General features: G+C 43.3%; 1 protein-coding gene across 1 annotated transcript in view; it reads left to right on the top strand.

Annotated features, from left to right (window-relative positions):
* Nucleotides 1–13,603, top strand: part of CACNA1B (calcium voltage-gated channel subunit alpha1 B) — an 856,833-nt gene that overhangs the window by 21,221 nt on the left and 822,009 nt on the right. The window lies entirely within an intron of this gene.

Raw genomic sequence — 13,603 nt, forward strand, 5'->3', positions numbered from 1 at the left:
AGGGTCAGGGACCAGTGGTAAGTGTGTAACCAAAAGAAAAAATAGTTATCCCATATTTGAAGAGGATATCACTCTTTGAGGAGAGTATGCCCATTTAAAAAAAGGAGACAAGAGCAAGGACATGCTATCTAGCGTGCCCCCAGGGCTTACCGTGTGGACTAGTGGCCATGAGGAACTTCAACAAACGGTTGCTTTATCAATGAGATTAGTCAGGAGGATTCTGTATTATGAGGAGTATAGGCAAAATGAATTCAAAATGTTTAACATTCACCCAGGGTAGAGTGAATTATGATAGAGAAAGTCAGGAGTTACCGTATTACTTAATAAATTCCATATTTCTAAGTTTGGTTTTTTAAACAAAAATAGATCTTTTTATCCCACCTAACTATAACTTTACTTTAACCTTTATTTTCTTCAGTGAATTTCTAGTTAAAAAAAAAAGAAAGTAACATATTATCACCACACGTAAAGCCAGTGCCCAGCTGCGCATGTGGCCAGGCCCTGCAGAAACCACCCCAGGAGCAGTCAACCCCCTCGTGTGCATGGCCTTCGGCCAAGTGCAGCAGGTGGTTGGGAATACCAGCCCTGTGGCCACCTCCCCCACCCGGAAGCAGCCAACACCCCTGCAGGCAACCAACCTCACGCTGCTCACAGTTGTTCACCGCATGGGGCGTAGGATTGTCTGATGGCCCTGGCTTGCTACCAGGCCCTATGCCCAACACCCCTCAGGCAGCCATTCAGAGGCAAGCAACCCCATGTGGCACATGGCCGTTGCTTGTACATGGCTTGGGGTTAGCTGCAGGGCCCGTATTGCAGCCAGGCCCAGCTTCCAACTTCCCACAGGCAGCCCACCCTAAGCTGCACACAGTTTGGCTGTGTGCTGTGGGTGTTGATAACAGGGTTTTGGCTGCCAGCAGGATGGGTGCTGGCAGGCGAAGCATTGGCCTCTCTCCGTGGCCCCAAACAGATTTCACTACTGGGTGCCACAGTCCCACCCAATGCATTGCTCGGTCCCACTGGCAATGAGGATGGGTGCTGGGTGGGGAGCTGGTTTGCAGCACGAGCCATCGGCCTTCTCCTGGGGCCCTCAGTGGTTTCATGTTGTTGGGCGCCCCGAGTGGGACCCGTGCAACTTTAAAAAGAAACAGTGTGGTTGACGAGCTAAGAGCCGGCAGGGTCGCAGGGGTTTGGTGCTCCGCCCTGCAGTCCCCAATGTACGGATCAATTCTTAGGAGCCCCGGGTGGGTTTGGGGGACCCGAAAAGATAAAACAATGAGAAAAGAAACACAGGCATGACTATGAAATGAGCAGAACAGCCACTCATTCCATATTCACTGCTACTGCCAGGGAATGCCCAATAATGCATGCAAGGGCTATTTACATAAATGTGTACATCCTCATGGCATCTCTAGAAGGTGCAGGGGGAACACAAATCATTTTTTAAAATGTTTTGGGGGTCTTAAGCAAGTGCAGCAAACCCTTAGGATTTTTTTCAAAAAAATTGCAGTCAGCCTCTTCGGTCATTTAACACATGACCCCAGAAGAGCTTACCATATTTTTTTTATCTCCTATCTCGAGCTGTGTGCTCTTCAACTGGAATGTGGAAACTGCTTGTGGTTGGGCCTAAGGCTATTGTTCGTGGTCCAAAAGAGTTTAAAAACAGACTAAACACATATTTGTGGTTGTATTGAATAAAATACTTTAGTTAAAATATTTTTGCTACAGAAATTAGTATTCATTGTATATACATTGATATTCTCTGGATTATAGTTATTGATGCATTATTCTGGTGATTTCTGGGCAAAGCCAATCGGTCTGTTTTATATAGGCTAATATGCTTAGCCTTTGCTAAAGTCAATATGCCAGCCTTTTATATATTGGTGTTCTGACACTGTGAAAAAGCCAGTAGGTCTGTCTTACTTAAATTAGATCTTTTGCATGTTACTTCATGTTAAAAGAACCTCAGAAATTAATTGAAAAAACACCAAAGTTTAAAGTGACTTTATAGTTAGATGATGATGTCAGTTAAAACATAATGCTTTAAACTAAAAGAAAGCTACTGGAATTCACTGTTTATAGTTAACTGAAATAACTCTCACCCTCGCTATTCACTGCTTATTACCTCCCATTTTACATCACTCATAACAAGTTCTATGACACCCCTGATAACATCACTCATTACATCTGCAATTTCACCTTTGGTAACAACACTGTGCCTGTCGGGCAGTTATAATTACTTCAGTTAGCGATAATTGGTGAATGTCAGTGGTTTTCTGAACTACAGAAGAAATAGCTGAATGGAATTACATCACATTTGGCAGAATGTTAGAATTTTACACAGAAAGCATACTTTTTGTTATTTGGTGTAAATCTGTTCAGCCGCGTTCAAGAAATGTGCCTTTAAAGAGGTGCTTGGGTTGTCCTGAAAGGGTTAAAAAGTTAAGTATATTTGGACTATTGATGTCCATATATGCTGTGATTTGCCACTTGAAGGAGACTAGTTAATCCTGATTGGCTGGCCACAATGTAAAAAATATATTGTGGCAGTGATGACAAGTCTAAAGGCCATGGTCTCCACATCCTTAAAATAAAATTAAAAAAATAATATAATGGAACAAGATAAGCACACCGTGATCTCAAGTAAAATGTGAAGGTGACCCAAAGGGACCATCTTAACCCTTAACTGGCTGGCCACAACAGGGACATCATGTGTTGCAGCCACTAAAGAACAAGAGGACATGATCCCCATTGAAATGCTTTGTAGTAAATGCTAAATTTTGACAAAAAGAGCACATATAAAGGGTAATGACTGATTTTAATTTCAATATAAGTCATTTGTTGGTGGTACCATACTAATTTTAGGAATAGCGATGTATTCTAAATTGATTTTACCCTGTGAAAAATGGTAACCTCCCTGCTGGGATTTGATGAATCATGCTGGAAAGAAAACCGTTTTCAGTTATGATTTTCTCATAGAGGCTATGAAAGGTGCTCCAGAAGCTAAAATGAGAGCACAGTTTCAATAATTTCACACTACCTTCCTCAAGCATGTAAAAAATAAAATAGTCTGATTTAGAGTTTGGCCGCAACGGTGATGGAGTACCATCTCGCCAAACTGAATGTTTGCCCCCCCGGATTTACAGTCAGGTGGACCTTAAGTATGTTAGTGACAGTGCCTACTCCGACTTCTTCGCTAACAAACTCCTCCGAAATATGACGCAGGATACACCATCGTAAGTTAGACCGCCTTCCCATTTTAAATTGAACGATCGAATGGCCAGTTTTATTATCTCTAACCGTTGTAAAAAACCTGGTGGTAAGGGACAGTAAAAATTATGAAATGTCTTCCACGTCATGGAAGAAAACTTTGGGATTTTGTTTTTCAAGAAGAAAAAACAAGTTAAAAGGCTTGGCAGGCAGCCATCCATCAAACTTTTAACTCACTGACAGGAACCACTGTGACAGCGGTTCCTGACAATGACTAGAGATGTCGGCTGGGGTGCAGACATCTCTAAAATTCAGAGTATTGGTACTTGAACGCAAAGCCTGACATTCTGTGTAAAGTACTTACTTTCAACAGCTGCAGTAGCCTGTCAGTTTATTTCCTACTGCAGCTTTCAACTTATGAACAACATTCTTTATTCATGACAAAACTGTGGCACATCTGAAGCCATCTTGATAGAATAAAAAATGTAAAAGTTAAAGCATTTCCTTTAGAAATGACCACAAAATGAGAGGAGATTTTAACAAAGAAATAATGGTCAGTGTGCTAAAAAGCTAAAATGAAGACCCAATTTCTATGCGTCCTCAAATATTTTGTTCATTCATATCAGTAAAACATACTGACAACTGAAGTTTCCCACAGTGTTCCAATGAACAACTAGAAGGCTAACATTCTGTATTTATGACACAACTGTTGCACACAAGATGCCATCTTGATGGACTCAAAGCTGCTAAACTTTAAGCATTTCCATTAGAAATTAACAAAATAAAGGGGTACTTTTTGTCACAGAAAATGTGGTTCTCTTGAAAGCTAAAATGAGGACATAAATCATATGACTTCTTACATATCTTGCGGTTCAACATTGCTAAAAAAAAATGAACCTCACAGATGGTGGGAGGGGTGAGAGAGGGAACGTTGGACTGTAAGAGCGGGACAGCATATGCAGGTATTCTTCTCTACTTTCATTCGCTATTCAAAATATTAATTTTAGATAGTAAATATTTTCACAAGTTCAATCCAAATGGTTATGAGGCTGCACATTCCTGTTGAAATGCAATACATATAGTAGGAGGGAGAAATTGCATGTGGTTGTCAATCAACTGTTTAGTATCCAACTTGAAGGATCCTCGAGAGCAGGGGTGGGTCCTCCACTATGCCAGAGGAGCGTCGCCCCCCACTAGCAGCAGCATCTGAAAAACTTTAACCATAAAATGATAATAAGCCATGTTTATCGGGCCGGTCAAAGACACATGCGCACTGTGCTCTCTCCAGCCCAGCACTGCGCTGCTGGGTGGGAGATAGCAGGCAGAAATTCTCACTCTGCCTCGGAATACCCTGCCTTGGTGCCCCGTCCAATCCTAATTCTGCTTTCCCTTATATAAAAACACATTTCTCCATAGACACAAAGGGGTAGGTTTACTAACAATTGACGCAGAGCAATGCAGCAAGATAGTTTGCTGTGCTGTGCTGCATCAAATGGAGAGAGAAGGAATGCATCATATTTATTAAGATATGGCACAGTCCTGTTCTCTCTGCACTGGCGCACTAGTGGCTGCCAAGTGCCAACGCAAGCACCCTTGTACCATGATGCAAGTCTACCTCCGTTGCAGGCAGGATTGTGTTTGTGTAGTAAGAGACATGCATAAAAACAATCCTCTTTGTACATGTGCTGCAGAATGCAACACATGAGAAAGAGGAAAAAATGAGGAGAAATAAACGTATTTCTCCTTGTTACGCCTCTACTGGGAAGGCGTGGCATTTTGACACATTCCCAGGTTTTCTATTGTTAGTAAATCTGGATCTGGGAATGCACCAAAAACCACAGGTGGATGCATGGGAACACCCAATCTTTACCCATGGAACGCCTTCCCAGGACAGAGTAACTCCAGATGCAAATTGAGCTGCCTTGCGTTACTTCACACTTACTGTGCCATGTAGAGCCACACAAGGTCACTTAAGGGTTTGCGTTGCCTTTACTTCACCTTGTGTGACACAAGGTCAATGCAAACCCTTAGTATAGCTGGGTAAAACCCTCTGATACATCAAGCTCATAGTCCCCTGTGTGACAGGATAATCCAACATCTTCTACTCACTTATCCAGGGAATTCTTTCCCTTGGACAAAGCAGATTACTTTGCAAGCAACGTAAGGAAGTAAACCAAGATAACAATTCCCATAGTTAACCTTTCTTACCTGTAATCACCTAATTACAAAATGTACCCTGCTTGGTCAGATCCAGCCTCGCAGGTCTATATCAATGCCTGAAGTCCTCCATAAATAAAAATTTAATGTAACCGATTTATATGAAGTTTGACACATACCACTATGGCTGTCCATACACTATAGTGATGTACGTGCTAGAGATCTATTTCTACATTCTTCACCGCTTGATATCTCGAACATGGGGAGCAAGCTCACATTTCTTTGCATCCTTGGGTTTTATGGGCAGTTCCATTGAGAGCAGCCCTGGATTTACATTAATTGTAACAGCTACAGTAACTGCAAAAGGATATATTTTTAATGCATCCTGCTGGGGGTGGAATTGTGTTGCTGGTGAATGTGTGTTTGGCAGTGTGGCGGTGATGTGTTGGAACTAAAGGGCTATGCAGTGGTAGTAGTGTCCATCCTCCTTGCTGAATATTTGACACGTAGACAGCTGGAGACTCGTAGAATCAGACAAGAAAGCATTTGTCTTAACCCACTGTTTTATGCAGGAAATTATCTGACCCCACAAGAGGCATTGGTGACCTGCAATTACATCTTCAGAGTATCTTGAGGATGTAAGATAGCCAGGAGATTCAGCCTACATCTTTGAGGTCTGAGATATCATCCCATATGCGTCAGTGTCTTGGCATGTTTGGAGTCTATAAAAAGGTTTAAAAAACAGCCGCCCTCTCATGAGTCTTGGAAATTCAGAGAAGCTCAGAGAGATGTTGCACCAAAGAGTTGATTAAAAAAAGAGCCAAAGTCTTAATGCCTGAGAAAAAAGAAGATTTAAGGATATTGGTGACAGCTGTGTTGAGTATTATGACCTGATCCGTGGAGATCAAGAAGGTCTTGGCATCCTGTGAATTGAGAAGTACCTAGCCCTTGGAGGAGGGTCTTGAAAGCTCAACAAAGACGGTTGTCAGGAAGATTGTTCAGCAATAATGGGGGTGACTTATAAAGAGTAGTAAAGAGAGTTTGGTATGTTGCCCAAATCTCCTAAGTGGTAGAGGGTTTGGTTTCATATTTGATGTGCTGCGCTTTGTATCAGTAAATATGAATTTCAAGACAACACAAATTCAGAAATAGGTGTATTGAGAATTCCACTCAGTCCGGGTTAAGAATCTTTAAAATTCCATAAAATGATTTGCTATGGCTTTTTGGAGTGTTGTATAATTATCTCAGGAAAACTGTTTGCTTCTCAGTGGGCTAAAGTTGTTATTTTCTTGCGCGTATTAAGGAACAGTTTAGGGAAGGGAACATTTTAATGAGTTTCTAGTCATTTGCATTTCTGTTTGATGGTGGCCTATTAGGACTGTAATGTGGCACTGAGGAGGTTAGGTAGTTCCCAGTGGGCTGCTGCAATGTGTCAGATTTGCTGTTTCAGTGGAATAATGCTCCCTTTTTCTTTGCAAGACTCCGGAGTTAAGGTTCAGTATTTAGCCCCATCCCTTAAAATGTCAGATTGGCAAGGCTTGTCTGAGATGGACAAGTAGGGCTCAGTAGAGAAGTGCCAAATATCCAAGTTCTCCTGCCCTCCAAAATAATTACCACCTTGCTTAGAATCATGCTAGTTGCCAAATCCCCGTCCATGCTAACAAGCAAGTGAAGCATTAACCCCTTCACTGCTAGGCCTTCGCCGCACCCGGTGCTAAGCCTTTTTTGTTGGCTATTTGGGGTAGTTCGCGCTTAGGTCCCCATAACGTTTTGCCCACATAATCTATCTATGCCACATTTGCATCATTTCACCAATATCCTGGGGATTCTAAAGTTACCCAGTATTTGTGGATTCCACTAGAGGGGATGGAGAAATTAGCCAAACTACTGCTACATTTGTCTTTTTTGGGAAAAATGGGAAAAAGTGCTGCAGAAGAAAGCATTTATTTTTTTCCCTGCAAAGGAAGTGTTTGCAGTGCTAAAACGACTTGAATCAGAAAACTATATTTTTCAACAGTTTTGGCACTTTACTGAGACATACCCCGTTTTTCCTAGTTTTGTGCTTTCAACCTCCTTCCAGTTAGTGGTAGAAATGATTGTGAAACCAATGGTGGATCCCAGAAAGGTATACATTTCTCAAAAGTAGATAAGGTTCGGAATTCAGCAAGGGGTCAGTTGTGTAGATCCTTCAAGGTTTTCCTATAAAAGGTAACACCTGAAATAAAGAAAATATTGAAATTGAGTTGAAAAAAACAGCCATTTGTGTCTAAGTTTTCATCTGCAACTTTTTCGAACTATGGCAGAGTTTTGAAAGCAATATACCGTTACGTACACTGGACCCTTCTAGTTGGGGGATATATAGGGCTTGTAGGTTCACCAAGAACCAGAGGTACCCAGAGGCAATATCTGAGCTGCACCTTGCAATGGCTTTTCATTGTGTACCGGATATCCAGCAATTCTTTTGGTAAAATATAAAAAGTGAAAAATAGGTATCAAAGAAACCTATGTATTTCCGAAATGGACAAAAGATATGGAGTTTAGAAGCAGGGGTTATTTGCACATCTCTGAATTTGAGGGTGCCCATACTAGCATGTGAATTAGAAGGCATTTCTCAAAATTACTTTTTTCTTACACTCATCCTACATTTGGAAGGTGCAAATGCAGAGAAAGACAATGGGTAATAACACTTGTTCTGCTATTCTGTATTTCCTTAAGTCTACAGATAAAACATTGTGTGGGTAAGCCTAGTGCCTGCGATAGGAAATGGACCAAAACACAACATGGACACATCATATTTTCCCACTGAAAACTGACTTGTTTTGTGCAATGTGTCTAGCAGTGGACCCAGGGAAACCTAGCAAACATGTACATTTGTGAAAACTAGACCCCTGGGGGAATGCAGGATGGGGTAACGTGTGTGGCTCACACCAGGTTCTGTGACACAGAATCCCTTTCAAACCTCAAAATTTGTCAAAAAACACATTTTCCTCACATTTCTGTGATAGAAAGTTCTGGAATCTGAGGGGAGACACAAACTTCCTTCCCCCAAGCATTCCCCCAAGTCTCCTGAAAAAAATGGTACCTCACTTGTGCGGGTAGGCCTCGTGCCAGCAACAGGAAATGGCCTAAAACACAACATGGACACATCACATTTTCCTCTGAAAACGGACTTGTTTTTTGCAATGTGCTTAGCTGTGGATTTTAGGCCCTAGCACAGGCAGCACCTAGGAAAACCTAGTAAACCTGTACATTTTCTAAACCTTGACACCTAGGGGAATCCAGGATGGGGTGATTTGTGTGGCTTGCACCAGGTTCTGTTAACCAGAATCCTTTGCAAACCTCAAAATGTGTCTAAAATCAAATTTTCCTCACATTTCTGTGATGGAAAGTTTTGGAATCTGAAGGGAGCCACAGACGTCCTTCCATCCAGCATTCCCGTAAGTCTCCTTATAAGTATGGTACCTCACTTGTGTGGGTAGGCCCAGTGACCCTGACAGAAAACAGCCCAAAACACAACATGGACACATCACATTTTTCCACTGAAAACGAACTTGTTTTTTGCCAAGTGCCTAGCTGTGGATTTTGGGCCCTAGCACAGCCGGAACCTAGGGAAACATAGGCAACCTGTACATGTTTTTAAACTAGACAAGTGGGGGAATCCATGATGTGGTGACTTGTGTGGCTATCACCAGGTTCTATTACCCAGAATCCCTTGCAAACCTCTACATTTGTCTAAAAAACACATTTACCTCATGTTTCTGTGATGGAAAGTTCTGGAATCTGAAGGGAGCCACAAATGTCCTACCACTCAGCATTCCCCTTGGTCTCTAGATATAAATGTGTGTGGGTGGGCCAAGTGCCAGGGATAGGAAAGCGCTAAAAACGTGTAGCGTTTGAGGGGTAACCAAAGGGGGTCCAAAAGGACAGTTTTTTAAATTACATTTTTAGGTTGACTCTGTTTTGGGCACCCACACAAGTAAGGTATCATTTGTATCTGGAGAATGAGGAAAACACTGAGAAGTAGAAAATTTGTCGTTCGTTTCTGATTGGGAAAGAATATGGCACATGTGATTTTAGTTACAATTTGAGACTTGCAGGGTACTGCAGTTAAGGAAACTTGTTAGGATCCATGAGAGATCTATACACTCCCCTGGGTGTATAGTTTTGAACATATTTAGTGTTGGAAGATTGTCCCTAGACAAGAAGCAAACACACTACCAATTCTCTTACTTTAGTGATGTCCCAAACATTCAAATTGTGAAAAAAAAACCTAAGGTTCTGTTAAAAAGACCCCTCACCCACCAACCTAGTTGGTGACATGCTTCATCATTAGGGTCCTACCCGAGACATCTAGCGTGTTAGGGGTGTGCTTTGACAACTGATTACAGAGGAGTGTTTTTTTCATGAGTTGAATTCCCAACTGAGAGAAGTGGGTCAAAATTGTCTTGTGATTACCCACCAATATGGCGTATTTTCAATCATGGTAACCTTAGACAAAGGTTAAAAACAGAGATTTTCATAATTTGAGTGTTTGGGACATCACAGAAGTAAGAGACTTGGTAGCATGCTCGCTTCTTGTGTTTGTTGATCGTAATTTTGGGAAGGTGGGCGAGTTCTCTCTTCTCACTCTCTTTATTGATACACAAACATATTGGTTGGATTTGGCACAAGGGTGTGGGTTGGTTCAATATATAACATTTTATTAACAAGAGATTTCACAAAAATGAAATGCACTGTTAATAATTGATAGGTAAAAAAACGGAATCAATGACTCACAGCTCGTGAGGTGTAAAGCCGTGATAGGGCAGCAACTGCTTTAGAGGCCATTCACAGTCCTTTCATACGTGACACACACAAGACCATTCACACCGCCGGCCCGGGACCAACACATTACAACATTCACGACAAGACACAATGTAGAGACAATGTACAGCCTGGTAAAGAAAGACAGAAAAGACGCATATTACTGCACAGCCATATATTCATCAAGTACACACACATACTGATTGGATTTGGCACGAGGGTGAGTGATGGTTCAGTATATGAAATTTTAGTAACAAGATTTCACAAAAATGAAATGCACTGTTGAAAATTGAAAGGTAAAAAAACAGAACCAATTACTCATACCTCGTGGGCTGTAAAGCCTCGTCAAGGAACTGCTTTACAGTCCATTCACACACCTTTCATACGTGACACACACAAGACTGTTCACGCCGTCACCTGAGGGCACAGCAAATATAACACCCATATCAACAGAGAGTGCCTCTCAAGTGCCCATCACTTTCATATGCCAACATGCCTGACACGGCAATCGCACCATCTGATGGAGTGTGTGGACTGGCGTTTGGCTAGCAGTGTGTGTAGTGGCCAGCAGCAAGTCACTACTCACACACCACCAGCCAAGTGCCAGCTCACACACACCATCAGAAAAAGCACTAGTCCACGAACACCGCTCGTCAGCTCACTCACACAACCAGCCAAGCGCTAGTCCATGCACACTGACAGCCAAGCGCCAGTCCACGCACACTGCCATTACATTTTTTCAACAAAAAAGAAAACATAAGCCAATTGTAAGTAAATACAAAACTACAAACTTCTCTAACTAAATACCTCACACTAATGCCAACAGTGAAACTGAACAAAAAATATAAAACAGTACAGGCCAGGCAGTTTACTTTTATGCTCACGGTTGCTCCCAAAAACTCTTTTGTGTGTGGTACAATCTAAAACATTGGGCACACACAGCCCAGGTTTAGAAGGAAAATCAAGGCAGTGCACACAACTCTCCTACCGCATGTGCCTCATCGCATACAGATTCTATGGCCCTCATTTTGACCCTGGCGGTCTTTTGACCGCCAGGGTTAATGTGGTGGTATCACCGCCAACAGGCTGGTAGTGTATACCACCATATTATGAGTGTGGCGTGTTGGCCGCTGCCAACCTGCCACATCACCACTCATAGGTGTATACCACCACATTATGAGTGTGGCGTGTTGGCCGCTGCCAACCTGCCACATCACCACTCATATTGCCATGGCAGTATGAACCGCTGGGCTGGAGAAGGTCATCTCTGACCTGGCGGCCTACAGAGTACCGCCGGCGGTATTATGAGGTGGTCTACCGCCACGGTGGTAACAATGCCACAAAAAACATGGTGGTAGGGCCTACAGGTGACAGGGAATTCCTTCCCTGTCACTGGTAGACAGCTACCCCACCCCCGCAAGCACCAAACCCCCGCAGCAGCCCCCCATCCAAACTCACCCTCCCTCCCACCCCTGATCCAAACACACACCCCCACCCCGATGCAAACACCCCTCCACCCCCTCTGATCCAAATACACATCCCCCCTCTGAAGCAAACACACACGCCCCCACCCCCTCTAATTTAAACACACACGCACCCACCCCATTCACGCACGCACTCGTAGACACGCACACACTCACACTCACGACACCCATTCATACACATGCAGACACGCACCCACCACACAACTGTCCCCAGCACCCACAGCCATACACGCACACAGCCACACACACTTAACATCACCTCACCAACCCACATACAGTCACAGCGCCCCACCCCCTCCCCACATACATGCACACAGACACCCCCCACACACACCAAGCATACACCCATTCACCTACACTTCCAGACACGCATCCACTCACACTCATCCATACATACATTCACTCAAACATACTCACACACATTCAGGCACGCATCCACACTGACATACTCACACGCATTCAGGCACGCATAAACACAGACATCCAAACACGCATACTCACACGCATACACACAGACATGCAGACACACACTCACTTCAACATTCATAGATGCATTCACTCACACGCATACAACCACGCATACACCACAACACTCACATTCACACACACACATTCATACACACACGCAGACACACACCACACACTCACACACAACACCCTGCACCCTCCTACTCCCTCCCCTGTCAGACAATCACTTTTCCTGTTCCAGGGAGAAGGTCGTCCAGCAGGGAACGGGAAGGGGTGCTGCTACTGCCAGCAACGTTCCACCAGAAGGACACTGCCAGGCCGTTTTAAAGGTCTTAATACGGATGGCGGCATCCTACTGGTGGGGCGGTGCAGGTGGTAGCACCGCCAGGACACCACTATCCGCCAGGATGGCTACTGTCTGATTTCCGCCCTAAGTGTTGCAGAAGTCAGACAGTGTCCATAATCTGGCAGACGGATGGTTGCCTCCATGGCGGTATGTTGATGCCCGTGTCATAGGCAGCATCTAATACCGCCAATGTCATAATGACCCCCTATATCTCTTACCGGGATTGTTTTCTTTTGGGCGTGGGAGGAATGTGATTAGCAAAGTGTTGATCTTTCAGTTTAGCCACATCCTCCACCACTACTACTCTAGGTTCAATTGCCTTTTCCATTACAACAAAACTGCCTATCACAGGCTCCTGGAACTGAACAAAAGTCATCCTTGACTCCTGAGAACAATCCTTGAACACAATAAAACCATTAAAGATTGCAAAATGGAAGAGATGGATTGCCAACTTCTTATATTAAATGTAAGCCTTATGAACAGCAGTGTAAGGTTTCAACCGCTGATATTCTCTATCTTCACCACCCATGTCCTTTTGCAGTCTGAACTACACACAGGTTTGCACACTTCAGCAACCTGACCCCAAACAGTCACAGGTGAAGTATTTTCATCATGGATAGTAGTCAGCATGAAGACATCTCTCCTGTTCTCAAATCTCACAGCTAGCAGTTCATCACTATGCAAGGCATGACACTATTCCCTCTCATGTTTTTTACAAACAAGCTCCTTTGGAGGACCTTTAGAGTGGACTGTGCCACAAGCAACAGTGTCTGCTTTGAACAAATCCCTGAACAAGTGCACACACGTTTAGAAGTTACCTAGGTATACATGGTGACCTTTGTTTAAAAAGTCCTCTACCAAGTTCCCACACAATTTTCTCACTAACTTCGAAAGATGATGGACAACTAGAGGGGTCAGTAGTAGAATCCCTACTAGTGTACCCCCGGAAAATATAGACATATCCTGTACTACCCTCAGACAGCATATACATCTTAATTCTATAACGTTCTTTCTTGCTAGGAATGTACTGCCTAAACAACAAACAGCCCTTGAACAGGACCAAAGGCTCATCAACAGCTATTACTTTTCCTGGGACATAGATCTCTGAAAATTGATCTACAAAGTGATCAAGGACAGA

The sequence above is a fragment of the Pleurodeles waltl genome, chromosome 6 (genome assembly GCF_031143425.1).
Source record: "Pleurodeles waltl isolate 20211129_DDA chromosome 6, aPleWal1.hap1.20221129, whole genome shotgun sequence".
NCBI classification, from domain to species: domain Eukaryota; kingdom Metazoa; phylum Chordata; class Amphibia; order Caudata; family Salamandridae; genus Pleurodeles; species Pleurodeles waltl.